Source organism: Telopea speciosissima, chromosome 11 (genome assembly GCF_018873765.1).
Source record: "Telopea speciosissima isolate NSW1024214 ecotype Mountain lineage chromosome 11, Tspe_v1, whole genome shotgun sequence".
Taxonomy (NCBI): Eukaryota; Viridiplantae; Streptophyta; class Magnoliopsida; order Proteales; family Proteaceae; genus Telopea; species Telopea speciosissima.
Window position 1 is genome coordinate 4,830,833 of NC_057926.1, and position 12,730 is coordinate 4,843,562.

Here is a 12,730-nt window from a genome sequence, read left to right on the forward strand (position 1 = left end):
ATGAAGTTGAACTATGATGCCTCTTTCTTAGCAAAAGAAAATCGTGGAGAGCTGGGATTTTTGGTGAGAAATCATATGGGGAGGTGTATTGTCGCAGTTTCAGAACCTTGTTCGTTTAATAATGTGTTGGTAGGAGACGCCTTAGCGGTAAGGCAAGGATTATTGGGGCCTATTTCCGAAGGAATCGATAATTTGACCGTGGAAAGTGATAATCAAGAACTGATAGCGGCACTTCGAGGTGAGTCTTGTAATTCCCCTTTTATTATTTGTCCTATTGTATCAGATATTATGTATCTTGTAAGTTGCTTTGAGTCATGTAATTTTCAGTTTATCTCTAGAGCTGCTAATGTTGTAGCCGATGCCCTTGCAAGGAGGGCCTTGTCTGTTGTGGGTAGGACAGCTTGGCCACTTTCCGATCCCTGCTTATCTGAGCTTCCTAAGCCAGATTCCAGGAGTGTAACTCGCTTTTTTGAATAGATTGGCATTTTACCAAAAAAAAAAAAAAGAAGGTTTAATTGGAACAATAATGACCTCTATTACAGTGCTCTTAGGAATCATGCTTCCACAGCCATTAAGGATACCTGTATCTCCTATAAACACTTTTCTGATGTACAGACATTCTCTTTAATTTCATCTATTTTCTTTTCATCAAAAAAAAAAAACTTAGAATTGCTGTAACTGAGAATATGGATTCTTTTCTAATTTTCTTTCCCTAAAAATTAAAAAAAAAAAGCTTCAACTTGTTGGTGGCCAATGTACCAGTTAAAAAAAATAAATTTGTTGGTGAGGGTATTTGTGTCAAATCACAAATGATTTTAGCGAAGCAGGGATATGGTGCTTGTAGGCTCCGTATGGATGTAAGGGAAATAAAGGGAAGGTAAGTTAAATCAAATTATAACTCAGAATTTTTAATCATTATTTAACATGATCGTGTAACGAGTTCCTAAACATCCTAAAAAATTCCTTGGCTCTAAGAAGGAAATAAAGATTTCATTTGAAAGCATTAGATCTGCAACAAGGCCGGGTTAGGCTGGACCGTTTAAACCCCAACCCAACCCTGAGTCCCCTTAGTTGGGCCCAAGCCTGGCCCAACCCTGACTCAAGGCCAGAAAATCCAACCCTGACCTGCCCTCAAGGTCGGGCCGGGCTGACCCTGATTGGCCCTGAACATGAGAGGGATGGGAGATGCATGAGCTGCCTAGGCTGGGAAGAAGAAGAAGAAGAAATAAAAAAAGAAAGACTAAGAAGAAAAAACATGAAGAATAAGACAGGGTTGGATTCAGTCCGAGGCCTCAACCCTAGCCCAGTCTGGCCCTAACTTAAGGCCAGAAATTCCCAACCTTGACCCACCCTCGGCCAAATATCTCAACCCAAGCCCTGTTCGGGCTCAAGGTGGGTCAGGGCAGGCACGGGCTGTCATGGCCAAACTTGCACCCCGAGAAAGGTTGTATACCATATTAAGATTTTTAAGTTTGAATGATTTAAACTATCTTCTCATTACTTGCAACTAAATGGAGTCAAAAGGAATTAATCAAGGGAAGTAGGGTTTTATCATGGACTAGGATTCAGGCTTGCATTTGGAATGAGTTAGGAACTTTATACCTAGGGATGTCAAATTCTGGCCCGAACCATTTGAACCAACTGAACTTGAGCGAAATTGAACCGACTGAATTTCTTATCGGTCAGTCTTGGTTTCTTATTTGAAAAATATTTTGGCTTCAATTGTTTTTGGCCTGGACTGTAAAAGGACCAAATGGACTTAACTGAGGTAACCAAAATAAAATCGATTATTTTCTGGCAATGTTGTTAATTAGGTTTTCCCATAAAACTTGTCACGCCCCCATCCCGATGTAATATATATACTGCCACATAGGGGGTGACTGGGACAAACACTCATTATCCCAATACCTACCAAGATCACAGATACAGTGTCCTGAGCCACAGTCCACCCTGTCATCACATATTGATAATAGAAACGGACTTGCCAGTAGGGAATAAATCATCCCAAATACAGAGTTAGCGGAAGCGAAATTAAATTAAATCATGTGAAATTATAGAGCATCGGTTCTCTAATCATAACACATAATACACTGTTCATAAATGTAACCATTCAATCTCTGCTATAATTACACACGTAGTTTATACATGAATGTGGAAATGAAGACAGAAAATTAAATGTTAAATAATTACCACAAGGGCACCAATCTTGGGTGTACATCTACATCCAAGTCACAGTCACTGGCTCCACTTGATTCGTATCCAACGGTGCTCATCTAAGTAGTACCTCCTGCATAACAACTAAAAAGGGGTTGCGCAACGGGGTTAGCTACACTAGCTAGTGAGGGAGCAAAGGGGAATGCACATACATTGCACAATCGATATCAAGCAGAATGATGCATGCTAATGTTAGATTCATTTTTCACCTAGCACACAATTCTATCGGTCAAATGTATACTACTATGTTAACTCGGGAGACACTGAGGGTCACTTATCCTATCGCCCCAGTGAAACCTCAGTTATCACGAGGGGACCTACGCTGGTAGAAGCCATCATGCCCACCCAGTGGCAGACCCTGATAGCCATCACTACCCCTGTCCTGGCCTCTCCCACCTCCACAGACCACAGATGCTCAGACTATCTAACACAGAAACCTCTGTTGGCAAGGGTCGTAGCATAAGGGAACAAGCATCCTAGCCGTAGATATACTATATGCAAGTCCTATCGTCCCGAGAGGTATTCCGGGTGCATCAACGTCCCATTCTATTTAGTACCCGGATACCAGCACGGCATGACACATACAGATCAGAATGACATGCACCAGTTTTTATAATTAAATAAATTGGGGTTCTGGTACCGGCACACCCAGCACCGTAACCCGATACAATGGTGAGCATGCTATCACATTCATAACAGATCACATTTGGATAATAATGCAATGCGCACAATGCTTATAAATATTTAATAGCATGCTTAAGATTTCATATTAAATATATAGTCAAACCCAACAAATCACCCAGAACCTACTCACCTAACACGGGCATCGCCGTGTGTGGTTGACATGAATCTCACCTGGGCTCCCCGTTATCCATTGAGTTGGGTAGCCTAGGAATACAAAAACAATCATTAAAGCATACATAGAAGGGTCCCATACCAGGCCCTCAAGGTTAAAATCAGATTTCAACCAAGACAGCACAAGCGGACTCACGGACGATTTCAACAGAGTTGAGTTCGTCCCTGACTCCGTTCAGGCCAAAAGGTAAAAATAGAGCGAGCGGACTCACGGACGGTTTCAGTAGAGTTGAGTCCGTCCCTCACCTAACATGGGCGTCGCCGTGTGTGGTTGACATGAATCTCACCTGGGCTCCCTGCTATCCATCGAGTTGGGTAGCCTAGGAATACAAAAACAATCATTAAAGCATACATAGAAGGGTCCCATGCTAGGCCCTCAAGGTTAAAATCAGATTTCAACCAAGACAGCACGAGCGGACTCACGGACGGTTTCAACAGAGTTGAGTCCGTCCCTGACTCTGTTCAGGCCAAAAGGTAAAAACAGTGCATGCTTAAGATTTCATATTAAATATATAGTCAAGCCCAACAAATCACCCAGAACCCACTCACCTAACACGAGCGTCGCCACGTGTGGTTGACATGAATCTCACCTGGGCTCCCCGCTATCCATCGAGTTAGGTAGCCTAGGAATACAAAAATAATCATTAAAGCATACATAGAAGGGTCCCATGCTAGGCCCTCAAGGTTAAAATCAGATTTCAACCAAGACAGCACGAGCAGACTCACGGACGGTTTCAACAGAGTTGAGTTCGTCCCTGACTCCGTTCAGGCCAAAAGGTAAGAATAGAGCGAGCGGACCCATGAGCGGAACATTTTACTTGAATCCGGTGGTGCATCGGTTCGACGCTTGAGGCACAACTAAAAGGGAGTGGATCTAAGAGCGGTTGTACTTCTTGGGTCCGCCCCTGAATCTGTTCAATCCCTGAGACATACCCGAGAGCAACTGGCCTCGGGCGGATGCAACAGACTTGAGTCCATTCCTTCATCCAGGCAGTCCATCACACAGGGGTTATATTGGGCGGACTGACGGATGGTACCACGATTGGTGGATCCGATTGTTTGTCTGTCGGCAGTCTCTTCCGAGATTTCAGAGGGCTTTTGCTCCAGCCTGAAGCTTGGAGTGCCCCAAGCTCTTAGGGACAAGGGAGAGGTGTCTAAGCCTTCCTAGGGTCACTAGGTCCTAGGCTCACCTCAAGGATTCCAAAATCCTACAAGGTTTTGTCTCAATTTAGTCCAAGGGTTGTGATTCATGGCTTAGGTCCAAGGGTTCACCAACAATGGCTGAAATGCAGTACCTAGAGGTTTGGATTAGCTCCATTAGGGCTCCCAATTAGGGTCAAGCATCACCTTGAGTCCCAAATGGAACCCTAGGTTAACTCAAGCTCAAGAAACCATCAAAATCAAGGAGGGAATGAGGGAGAACTAGGTTTGGGGAGCTTACCTTGGTGAGATTCTCCTTCCAACCATCCTCTCCATCTCTCCTCCTCCTCTTTCTCTTCTCCCTTGGGTCCGGCCAGCTTGGGGAGGAGATGTGGGGCAACCAGTCATCTTGGCATGCTTCCATCTTCTTCCCTTCCCCTCGTATTCCTCTCCTACTTCTACTTCTTTTTCTTCTCCTTCTTCTCTTGTCTCTTCTCCTCCACGGTTTACTTGGGAGGGGGAGAGATAAGAGAATAGGGATTCTCTTATCCTTTTAAGGGTCAAATGGGCCTTAGGCCATGTTCGGTTTAGGCACCCCCAAACACTTAGTGGCCCTTAGGTCCTTAAATGGGTTCTAGTTAGGTCTTAGGGCTTGTTTGGCCTTAGTCATAACCATTAGGTCCATTAGGTCATGTTTGGGGTGCACCCTAAGTTCATAGGACTTAATTGTCCACTAAGGTCTGTTTGGTTTAAGCTGGGGTATTAAAATCCATTATTCACCTAAGTTAAGCCTTGTGGGCCCACCTTCATGGTCCAACTATCTATCTAATGGTAAGGGTAGGGGTCCATATGATCCAAAGGTCTAATTAAGGTGTCCGAAACACGGGGATGTGGGTCCCATAGAAAATAATCAAAAAATGCAGATGATAGCACGGGTGGATCCTCGAGCTGATTCAGTGCGAGTGAATCCGTTCGTGACTCTGGTGCTGCTGTTAGGGCCCAAACTTTAAGAAAAGTTACGGGGCTTTGGCCCACACTTCTAGGTCTTCGAGGGGATACTTTTAGTAATATTTTAAGTCTGAGATTACAGGTGCTGGCCAGTGCCACCGTGGCATTGCCCCATAAGTAAAGGTCTAAACTGCCTCGAGGTATAGGGGTATATCTGGGGTGCAGGTGTAACAAAATTGGGGCAATCATTTCCTTATATACTTTGTTTACTTTTCATAGGTTTATGATGTTGTCCCATTTGTGCCTCGTTCTCTTTCTGTTGATGGGATTTGCCAAATTATATATGATATTGAAATGACAAGTGCAGTGGGGTTGATGGAAGATCGAATTGTCCTCGAACCCAGGTGGATGATCTTATCTCCAATGAGGGATGTAATCTACAGGATTATGAAGAGTGTAGAGGAAAAATGAAGAACACTCTTGTAACTGCTCAAACCATTGGTTTCGTCTCTAGAACCAGAGCATAAATTTCTTTCTATTTGACCTCATAGGCAGAAATTCCAAGGGCAGATGATCTTGAGCCATATACTCCAACAATCCTTGGACTCGAAAGCCGAAAGCTATGACATAACTTTAGCAGAGATAGAAGAGCAGAGAGAGGACTACAACCGACAACTGATAAAAGTCCCTTATCTCGAAGATGTTGAGAAAAAGATAATCCAGGTGAATGGGGAGTCCTTGGAGGTCGTCATCCCTGTGGTTGAAGATAGTGATCTCGTGAAATAGTTTCACGTAGTCTTCCCCTTTTGATTGTAGCATCCGACTACTGATCTCTTTTTGGAGGGGCAATGGCAAAAGATTGACAGGCGATCAGAGCTCCACCAAAGCTGGGTCTTTTCATGAATTTGACCGAGAATAGAGTCCGAGTCAAGAAGAGGGTTGCTGTTGTGACTAATCATGTCAAGATGGGACAATATTTCTGATGGGGGAATGAATGCCTAAAAAAATAGGACTGGTTGAGGATTGTCTTGAGGTTAGATTGACTCAGTGAGGGAAAGGGAGGATGGACTCAATCCTCTGACAGACTATAAGGTGGGAATCACACAAGGTAACAAGCAATTGGTAAATTGTCTGATTGGTGAAATGATCTTTGTTTTACCCTTGACCAATAATTGACATTTTGTAGGTTACTCCTTTAACATCTATATTTCTAGGAGAGGGGGTGAGGGTGGGGGGATGTGGGCACAACAGAACTTAGAATGTTCAACATGTTGGCCTTGGTGGGTTACAGTGTTAAACCCCTTTGTCAGTTAAACCGTGTTTAAAACGCATATAAAATGTCGTCCCGCTTTTTACCTTTTAAAACGTGTTTTGCTGAATTGAGCTCAAATGAACGACAAAAAACAAGTTCGTTTGCCTCAGTCATTTTAAACACGTGCCAGTTTATTTGAAAGGAAAAAAAATGGACCTTTGAATTACACAATTACTTCTAAAAAAAAAAGAACCTTTGAATTAAACAATTACACATTCCCTTTTTTTTTTTTGGCAAAAGTCAAAATGCCAAAGATTTGGTAAATGATTCCTATTTCAAGAATAAGAAATTTGTTTGGTAGTTCAAATTCTGAGAATAAATTCTCTATACTTCTTTGGGAGAGGGTGGTTGTGGAAGAGGCAAGGATGAGGTGGGGCCGAGAAGAGGTGGTGGTGAGTGGCGGCGGCGACGGCAGGGTGGTGGTGGGGGCATGGTGAGACCATAAAGAGAAAAGGGTAGTGTTTTATTTTTATCATAAAATTACTACTTTGCCCATTAAATTAAGAGTCATGTGCTCATTAAATAACAAGAGTGAAATCAATTTTAATGGGAGAAAGAATGTTACCTGGGTACGTATGGTGCGCTGCCCCTGCGCCTAAACACAAGGGCAGGCGGAATGACCGCCATGCTCCCATGGAAAAGGTGAAATTTCTTGGGGCCACAATGGTCATTTCACCTGCCCCTAGGTCTAGGCACAGGGGCAAGACACCTCACACTCCTAGACAGTATTCTCTATCCCCAATTTTGGAGCCCGTTTGATAACCTTCCTAGAAACCGTTTTTGGTGTTTTTCTATTATGAGAATCAGAAAAATCACCCTCAAAACCGTTTGATAAACCTATTTCATTTTTTGTGTTTTTCGAAATATAAATAGAAATTTATGTCGAACACATCTGACAGAATAAGTCCAACTTGGGCACCGCTTGATAACCTTGCCTGGTGTTTCTGTTCTGGAAGTGTGCTGCGAAACACCAAAACACTTTTTTGTTGCGCAACACATATTTTTCCATTTTCTTTGCTGAGAAACTATTTTTTACCTGCTTGGTAAACCTGTTCTGGAAACATTTCCAGAACACAAATGAACACAAATACACGGGCGCATAAGGAAGGTAAAAATCGCAAGAAAAAGAAGGAAAAGAAGAGGAAGAAGAAGAAGAAGAATACCCTGGGTGTTTACTAGCGGCTGTACTTGGGGTTTGTGGGATTAGTGAAATATCCTCACCTTCGGATTTAGGGTTTCTACAAAATGTAAAATACAATGACTAGACGAAGAAGAAGAAGACGAGCAGAGGAAGAAAAAGAAGAAGAAGATGCACAGTTTTTACCTGTTGTAGAGGATGATGTCGCAAGGAAGAAGACCAGCCTCTTCAGATCCACCGTAGGAGAGCCCCCAGAGAGCGAAATAGCGAGAGAGCGAGATTGTCCCAAGCCGCCGTGGATTTGATCTGTAGGAGAATCCACAAAGAGCGAGAGAGCGAGAGAGTTCATCGTAAGGTTTGAAGAATAGTGTTAGGTTTTGGGGTGGGGTTGGGTTAAAATTATCGGGCTCACTTTTTCATCAATTTGTGCTGAGCAAGCAGAACATGTATTACATGTTCTGTAAAAAGTCTTCTGAAGAATAGAAATAATGATTTATCCCCCAGAGAACAATTTATATAGAACAGTGGTTATCAAGCAGTTTTCTATTGTTTTTGTGTTTGTCAGCATAAAAAACCACCAGAAACTGATTCTGGGAAGGTTATCAAGCGGTGCCTTATTTTTACACTTCTCAGAACAAAGTTAAGAAAATTGTGCCCGGTGGGGAAAAACCAGCTAGCTATCGCTCCATTCTCATCGTCTACTACAGCTTTTGTTGCTTGAAACAAAACAAAGGAAAGTGTGCTCGATAAAACCTCTCTCTCAAGTGAAAAACACACTGCCAAGGCTCATCTCTCAAGAGAAAAAACAACTGCCAAATGACCAACATCATTCTCACCGTTGCTGTCCCAACCGGAGCTCACCGCTGATCGCCCAACCGGAGCTAACCGCTGCTGTCCCTCCACCGTTCTGGTACTCTGTAATCTCTGCAACACGCGCCCCATAAAAAAACCTCTCTCTATCTCTCTCTTTCTCTCTCTTTCTCTCTCGTTCATAGTCACTGATTCAGAAACCTCTAGAATAGTGGCGGTATGAAAATCAATAGCAGGAAATAGTTTATTTCTTAAGGTTTTGATTTTAGGGTTTATATTTTAGAATTTCTTTGGTTTGAGTAGCTGGAATGATCGCAGCAGGAGTAGCCGTAACGATAGGTTACTGCTACTGAGAAGAGGGAAAACATCAACAACTCTTTAAAAAAAATTAAATTGATTACCTGCTACGATTGCTCGTGTTAATCTAACTGATTTTAGAGTTTCTTTAGTTTGGGTTGCGGGAATGATCGAACCGTAAAATAGGTTCCGTTGAATAATCGCTCTCTCTCTCTCTCTCTCTCTCTCTCTCTCTTTTCTCTTCTTTTGTGAATGTTGGTTCTGCAACCCAAAGATGTGGTTTTAAGGTTTGTAATTTTTGTGTGTTTAGCAATTTTTGTTTGTTTGTTTTATGGCTGTAGAGGCCTCCAGTTGCTGTTGCTGTTATCCTAGGTTATCGAGATTCTGGGTTATATTTTCAAAACCTGCTTAGGCTGATAGTCTGGCTTGAATTGTGAAGGCATCCTGCCTTAGGTGAGGTCTATCACTTTCTTAAAGTTAATTGGGAAGGTACCAATTTTCTGGGTTGTGTTGTTGCAAGTGGTGTTTGAGCATTGATAGTTGAGGGCTGTTCCATATTGGAGCTTGTAGCAGCGGCTTTCCTTAAAGAATACATATGCCCTTCCCAACAACTTTCATTCACAAATTCTATATTCAAACTTACTAGATTTTATCAAACACCATTACTGGTCCAATTGTATTCTGGAAACGTTTTCAGAATAGGTATACCAAACGCTACAAAAGTTGTTTCTCAGCACAGAGACAGAAAAAACTGTTTCTGCTATTTCTCAGCATAGAAACAGCAGAAAGGTTATCAAAATTGAAACAACTCTTCAGTTATTTAAGAATTTCTGTTTCACTGAAATAAGGTGCAAAAACCACACCAAACAATTTCTGAAATAGAAACCACCACATGAAATTGAAATAGAAATCACACCAAATCAGGCCGTCCCTAGAGAGTGTGAGAAGAGAATTTGTGAATGAGTCGGAGTAATGTAGCTCTAGATAGGTAAAGGACCCACTAGAGGCCAATTATCCAGGATCCAATGACAAAGGACCAAAGGGGCTGCTGGTTCTGCAGTTCCAATAGAGCAGAATAGGAGTTTAGGTCAATTTTTAGGGTTAGGTTTGGGGGAATGGGGGTAATTTTTATATGGTAATGCTAGGCAGGTCTAGGGGAAGCTAACAGTGAAAGTTTGAACAAAATTTAAAATTTCAAAAAATTTAGGGTTAGGGTTTCGGGTTTTGGGAAATTGGAAAACAGCCAAAACTAGGGTTTAAGAGGGGAGTTTGGGGCAGGGCTTTGGAACGAGTATTGGGGACAATGGGGAGGAGGTTCGACCAGAGTTTGGGCTGATTCCGATGGTTAGATTAGGCTGTGGGGATTTTAGGGTTTGTGACTTTGTGGAGCTTTAATGGAGAAGAGGGAAATTTGCAGGTTTGTTGAGAGGGCTAGGGTTTTTGATTCTATGGTCTAATGGGGCTCTAATAGGGATTGAGTGGGGGTCATAATAAGAGGAACTGATGGTCCAAATATGGCAGCAGGCTGGTGGTCTAATTGGGAGATAATGGGTTTGAGGGTTGTCTAAACAATGATATGGAGTTGCAAGTTTAATGGTTGAATGATGATGGATCGATGGGGGGATTTAATGGGAGGGTCTGAGATGGCTTTTGATGATGGATAACTGCGAATTAATATAGGACAGATGTGAGGAAAATAAAATAAAACAAAGGGGATCGATGGGGGTTGGGATTGGAGGGATAGAAGAAGAAACTTGAAGTTGCAGCAAGTCTTCAATGGAGGCAGCAGCTCTGTGATAGAAGGATAGAACCACCTTCCAGCTGTAGAGGATCCTCCAAGCCTTCCCGGCGTAAGGAGTCGATCGGATTCCACCAATTCCTTTCCACCTTGATAGAATCATAAGGATAAACACTTTCCAGGAGGCGGAGTAGCAACAGCCACAAAGGTAGCAATATGATTTTTTTAAAATTTCATAAACTGTGGGGAAGCCTCTCACGATTTAATCTTTTATAATGAAAGGCCATAGGCCAAAACCTAATACAATTTAAACACTTCCTTCATAAATCGTGGAAGGGTGTAGCTAAACTTAAAATAACTTAAAACAACTTAAAATGAAAAGACATAATTGTCCCTAACAACTTAAAATAAAAGATACATAATTAAATCACTTAAATTGAACCATGGTTTGAACCGGTTCAATTTAAATTTACAAATAAGCTGAAATAAAACTAAGTAAAGCTACTAAATAAACCTAAGCTATGGCTCCAAACTAAGCCTACTTTCATGGCTATTTCTTCTTCTTCTTCTTCTTCCTTCGGGTGTGGGCACTTGGTGCTGCATCATGGAGGCTTGGAGCGAGTAAAGCTGTGAGAGTTCGTTCGAGTCTTCGAAGCCGTGGGCCGCTTTGCGCTTCCCTTCCAACAACGTGCAGGCAGGCCGCAGGCCTTGCAACAGCAATACCGACGAGGTAAACTCTCTCTCTCTATGCTAGCCTGTGGAAACAGGTTTAATCACGTCCAAGTTCCGACTTCCATCCCCTGCTGCTTGCGAATAAGAGCAACCGACATTTAGCACTTCACTCTTCTTTATCCAGCTCTTGTTTGAGCTCTGGAGAAGAGGGTTTCTACCAGACACCCTGCACTCCGAAGTCCGAACCTGTGTTCGTCTTTGGAATGACAACAGTGCCAAGGAGCTGCTGAGTTAGGCACTAAATGGATTGTTGCGTAGTTGGCATTTTGACTTTTTTCCCTAAAGTTTAATCCCCAGAACATTGGCATAGCATTAGTACATTACTGTGGTTCCGTTATCCTTTGTGGTGAGTGAGATTGAACATTTGCATAGCATTACTGTGGTTCCCCCACAAGAGCAATGCATATCCCCAGCCCTTGGAAGAATGGAGGATCGAATGGATTTAGTCTTATTAAATAGAGAGTTGTTATGGGACTCCCAAATGGCTGGGCGTATTGACGAGAAATCAACACTTGAATCATTCTATTCATTTCGAGTTCTGACAACCAAGGTAGAAGCAAACCCAAATAGCTCAAACAAAGTCACAATTTAGGAAAGATATTACCCATTGTTTCCTATTAGACTAGAAACAGGACAGGTATCATCCATCCCATTGTCAGAATTTAGGGATGATCTCACCAGAGTTGCTCCCATCATGCATTATAAATCAAATACCCATCCAAACAAATAAGTTGTTTAGATTGTTAGGATCATTGAAGATGATCCAAATTTAGATGTAAATCCAAATGGTGTCCTAAGATTTGGAGATGTTGTTTAAACTACAATAGAATAACAACGAGGGTAAGGAGTAGTTGTTTGCTTCAACCCAAAAACCAAACTTTTATTTGTGATTCGGTTGAACTTCTATTGATCATAGAAAGATTTGTTTTATCTAGCTTTCAAAGTGAACCTGTGATGGAACTACAAACAGGATTGTGCTTTCAGGCACTGGATTAGATGGTGATTATGAAATTTACAACTAACATGCATTCAGCTGTTCACTTTTCAGATTTCGATGTTAGAGTAATCCACATTGTCTAGATAATTAGTGTTATCCATGTTCTATTCTATTGCTACATTCAGTTATTAATCCAATGATTTACAATTCTCCATCAACCATATTGGTTTAATTTGATTAATAAGGATAAGGTTAAACAATATGATCACCCACAACATGCCCTTACCCAAAAATTAGAATAGCATACTCTCAAATAATTCTCCAATTTATGTGTATGTTGCTGTTTTTTTAGTCCCATACTAAAAATCTAAACGTTTAAACGTATACCGTCCGTTTTCATTTTTTTCCATTCTCAAAAAATTTGACTATTTTTTTGACCGTCCCGTTTTGTTTTTTAGTCGTTTAAAACACGTCATCCTGAACAAAGTTTTTTTCCGTTCCCATTTTAACTAACTATGGTTAAACCTGGAGCACAACATGGAGAACGTCCTTGTCGGGAGCTCACATATGGCCTCCTCATATGTAGATGGGCTTAGAGTTAGTACCTAA